Here is a 5412-nt window from a genome sequence, read left to right on the forward strand (position 1 = left end):
CACACACACATAAAACCATGCCTTTCCAAGCTTTTAAGTATTGCTTTATCAATCAAGTAGACACCTGAAATTAGCCATTACAGAAGCAAATTGCACTATTCATGATAAGGGAAATGGCAGCTCATACCAGGGCAGAGGTACTAGAAGAAACAGTGATTAGATTCTGGGTAGATAATGAAGCTTTCTTCATGTAAGTATCACACTGCTGAATATTAGACACTCTGAATCGCTTCTTGGCCTTTTGGCTAAGATCAAGTGTACTATCTGTTCTTATCAGTTTAATATTAGACTCCCTGCCTCCCAACACTATTCCTCATTATTATTGTTATTAAAACCATAATATATTACTAAAAATAAAAAAAATCTGTATATAAGCAATGCATTAGTACAACCAGCTGCAAAATGTTTTGTTATGACAAAACTATTCATATAAATGTTGACAAAAATTTGCTTTATCAGTAGTTTTACCTGTTAGTACCTGTTACAAATCTAAAGGACGTAATTCCTTTGCTGAAATATTTGAATGTTTCTACATGATTCTGATATTATATAAATTTTATTTGAAATGTATTCAAGATTTTCCTTACACATTATTTTGTCAAAATATTCCTTTAAAACATTGTCTTAAAATGTTTAATTGGACATTCTGCTGTGGCATGTACCACTTGGGATGCTGGCATTCCATATGGAATTGCTGATTCCAATCCAGCTGTCTGCTAATGTGCCTAGGAAGCTACAGATGACGGCTCAAGTACTTGAGTCCCTGCCACCCATATGGGAGACCCAGCTGTTAACTCCAACCTCTTGCTTTGGCTTGGTTCAGTCCCAGCTATTTTGACTATCTGAGGAGTGAGCTAGATGATGGAAAATCTCTCTCTCTCTCTCTCTCTCTCTCTGTTTCTCCCTCTCTCTTTGTCACTCTGCCTTTCAAATAAATAAATGAAGCTTCTGAAAATTTTAAATGTTTCTCTAAAAATTAAAAGAAGTTTTATCGAGTTGGGTTTTGGAGATGTAGATATAATTTTTTTCCTATGTAAATTCACCTGAAAGATGCATACTCTTGTAGATTGAACAGTACTCAGCTCCCCAAATTCATGAGGATATTTAAACCTAAAAAGCTTACACTAATAGTTAATGAACTAATGCAAAAGATTAATGGATTAGGCTGGAGACTTGACCTACTTCTGTTGGCTAGGGTGTGAGCACAGTGGGAGGTCATTAGGTCTTTGGGAGTTTTGTATTTGAATGTTGTTTTTCAGAGAGGGTCGATTATCTAACCCAAGTTCAGCCTATCTTTTCCCTCTGCTTCCAGGACCACCACATGATTTTTACATCTGCACACATTCTGCCATTGCTAGCCTCCACACGACACCAAACTAAGGGACCACCCAACCTTGAACTGTGAACCTCCAAAGTGTAAGCTGAAATAAATCTCTTTTTTTTTTTTACCAAGAATATTCTCTCAGTTATTTTAGTTGAAGAAGGAATGGAAAAATGAATATTATATGTGCATTCTTCCAAGGTCTGACTTTAAGATCCAAGAAGTGCTACTGTAAACTGGATAATCTCACTCATATATATGATCATAAAAAGCCTCTTTCTTAGCTATTGTGAATTGAGCTGCAATAAACATTAATGTGCAGACAGCTTGTTTGTTTGCCAATTTCATTTCCTTTGGGTAAACTCCAAGGAGTGGGATGGCTGGGTTGAATGGTAGGGTTATTTTCAGGTTTCTGAGGAATCTTCAGACTGACTTCCATAGTGGCTTGACCAGTTTGCATTCCCACCAACACTGGGTTAGTGTCCCTTTTTCCCCACATCCTCTCCAGCATCTATTGTTGGTAGATTTCTGAATGTAAGCCATTCTAACTGGGGTGAGGTGAAACCTCATTGTGGTTTTGATTTGCATTTCCCTGATTGCTAGTGATCTTGAACATTTTTTTCATGTGTCTGTTGGCCATTTGGATTTCCTCTTTTGAAAACCCAAATGCCCATCAACAGTAGACTGGATAAAGAAATTATGGGATATGTACTCTATAGAATACTATACAGCAGTCAAAAACAACAAAACCCGGTCATTTGCAACAAGATGGAGGAATTTGGAAAACATCATGCTGAGTGAATTAAGCCAGTCCCAAAGGGACAAATACCATATGTTCTCCCTGATCGGCAACAACTAACTGAGCACCAAAGGGGAAACTTGTTGAAGTGAAATGGACACTATGAGAAACAGTGACTTGATCAGCTCTTGTCCTGACGGTTGATGTACAGTGTAATACTTTATCCATTTTAGTATTTTTTTTGCTCTAGTACCATTGGTTGAACTCTGTAATTATCACACAATTATTATTCTTAGGTGTTTAAATTTTAACTGAAAAGTGATCCCTGTTAGGAATTTGGAAAACATTATGCTGAGTGAAATAAGCCAATCCCAAAGGGACAAATACCACTTGTTCTCCTTGATAGGTGACAACTAACTGAGCACCAAAAAGGAAACCTGTTAAAGTGAAATGAACACTATGAGAAACGGTGACTTGATCAGCCCTCACCCTGACTGTTGATGAGCAACTTAATATGTTATCCCTCTTAGTATTTTTTTTTTGTTTGTTCTACTTAATACTTTTGGTTGAATACTGTAATCAATACACAATTCTTCTTAAGTGCTGAAACTTAACTGAAAAGTGATTGCTGTTAAATATAAGAGTGGGAATAAGAGAGGGAAGAGATGTGCAATTCGGGACATGCTCAAGCTGACTTACCTCAAACGCTAAAGTTAGAAACATACCAGGGGATTCCAATTCAATCCCATCAAGGTGGCATGTAACAATGCCATCTCACTAGTCCCAGTGATCAATTTCTGTTCACAATTGATCATAATGATAGGACTAAGAACCAAAGGGATCACATAAACAAGAACAGTGTCTGCAAATACTAGCTGATAGAATAAAAAAGGGAGAGAACGATCCAACATGGAAGCGAGATACACAGCAGACCCATACAATGGCAGATGTCCTAAACAGCACTCTGGCCTCAGAATCAGCCCTTAAGGCATGCGGATCTGGCTGAAAAGCCCATGAGACTATTTTAGGCATGGAAAGCCAAGACACTCTGGGGAAAAAAAAAAAAAAAAAACCCTAAATGAAAGATCTCTTCAAGTGTGATCCCAGTGGAAAGAATGGGCCATCAAAGAAGGAGGTACCTTCCTCTGAAGGGAGGAGAGAACTTCCACTTTGACCATGGCCTTGTCTACATATGATCAGAGTCAGTGAACTCAGGGGGCTTCCATAGCCTTGGCAGCTCATGACAAGAGCCTAGGGTGATTACTGAGGCCATAAACAAGAGTGTCAATTTGTTAAGTCAACAACAGGAGTCACTGTGCACTTACTCCTCATGTAGGATCTTTGTCCTTAGTGTGCTGTACATTGAGATTTAATGCTATAACTAGTACTCAAACAGTCTTTTTCACTTTATGCTTCTGTGTGGGAGCAAACTGTTGAAATCTTCACTTAATGTATGCTAAACTGATCTTCTGTATATAAAGAGAATCGAAAATGAATCTTGATGTGAATGGAAGGGGAGAGGGAGAAGGAAAGGGGAGGGTTGCTGGTGGGAGGGACGTTATGGGGGGGGGAGCCATTGTAATCCATAAGCTGTACTTTGGAAATTTATATTCATTAAATAAAGTTTAAAAAAAAGCCTCTTTCATAGAAAAAGAAAGTAGGATGGTGGTGAACAGAGTTTGGGATAGGGGAAGTAGAAGTTGGGAAGATATCATTCATGGGATGTATTTATAAACAAATAGGAGGAATTTTTTTCTCAACATCAAGAATAGATAGTCAGATAAAGACAGAGATATAAATGATGTCTTAGAGCTGGGAGTGGAGGTGGTGAGAGGGAACAAGCAGAGACCACTAACAGTTATATGATTTATTTTGAGTGAGAAAAAAAGGATTCTGCTCGTTTGCACAACTTTGCAAACACAGTGAAAACCAACAAACCCGTATAGTTTAAAGGGATGAATGGTATGATGTATGTGAATTATATCTCAATAAAGCTACTTAAAATAAATCAAGAGGTGCTGTTTTACTAGGAAAATGTTAACTAAGCATATGGTATAGGCTATATCTGTATTTTGATGTCACTGTCAATAAAATTTTCCGATGGACTGAAGATGGAATATGAGAGATTTGAGAGATAGAGAATACTCTGGATATATGGCTTAAGCAAAAAGGGGAAACAGAACATTTATTACATGAAATGGAATGTTTTTGAAGTGAAGCAAGTTTGAAGAGGAATGCCTATCAAAATTTCTGTTTAGTAAACACTGAATTCAAAACAGTTACTAACATATAATCAAGATATCAATTACACAGATAATCTAGTCTGGAAGATAGAAAGATGTCTTGAGATATGGTTGAGATTCTTTAGTACATAAATTATTTTAACATTTTTAAACACTTTTTTTTAAAAACTCTGGATTAACATGTAATAGTTTTACATTTTTAAGAGGTACAGTGCAATATTCAACACATAGCATAACTTCACCACACTGGGCAATGGGCCCTTCCATTTCCCTATTTTTCTTTGTGTGTGGAGCTGAACCAATTCTTTACGTAGAATATAATGTAAGAATATGAGCTGTAGTCACCTCCACTGTGCAATAAGACATGAGAACCCATTATATTCACCTTAATGTGTTTTGGTACTGTATATGCAACTCATTCCATTCTCCTCTCCCTATCTTTCCAAGTTTCTAGAAATCACAATTTTAAAATTAGATCGTATATATGTATGTATAAGTTGATTGTTATTATTATTTTAATTTACACATGAGAGAGAACATGCTGTGTTTGGCTTTCTGTGACTGCCTTATTTCACTTAATACAATGATTTCCTGTTCCATCCATTTTGCTGCAATGTCGGGCTTCCATGTTTTATTATGGAGGAATAATATTTCATTGTGTATATATACTACATTTTATCAGTTCATCTATTGATGAACATCTAGATGGATTCATATCATGGCTCGCATGAATAGTGTTTAGCTAACAGAGGAAGGCATATCTTTTTCAAACACTATTGCAATTTCCTTCAGGTATATACTCAGCAAGAAGATCAAGAGCCAGATGGTGGATATATTTTTAATTTTTTGAGGAACCCCCATACTGCTCTCTACAATTGATATACTAATTTGCATTGCCTCTAACAATGGACAAAGGTTCACTTTTGTCCACATCCTTACTGCTGTTTATTGGTTTTTGCCTTTTCAATAATGGTCATTATAACTGAAGCAAGATTATACCTCATTGTGGTTTTGATTCGTATTTCCCTGAGGCTGGGGATCATCAGCATTTTTTCATGTACTTGTTGCCTATTTGTGTTCCTTCTGAGAAATGTCTATTCAGATGATTT

General features: G+C 36.7%; 1 pseudogene; it reads left to right on the top strand.

Annotated features, from left to right (window-relative positions):
* The first annotated feature begins 225 nt into the window (after positions 1-225).
* LOC127491257 (U2 spliceosomal RNA) lies at positions 226-339 on the top strand (annotated as a pseudogene).
* The last annotated feature ends 5073 nt before the right edge of the window (positions 340-5412 follow it).

This window comes from Oryctolagus cuniculus, chromosome 11, assembly GCF_964237555.1.
Source record: "Oryctolagus cuniculus chromosome 11, mOryCun1.1, whole genome shotgun sequence".
NCBI lineage: Eukaryota > Metazoa > Chordata > Mammalia > Lagomorpha > Leporidae > Oryctolagus > Oryctolagus cuniculus.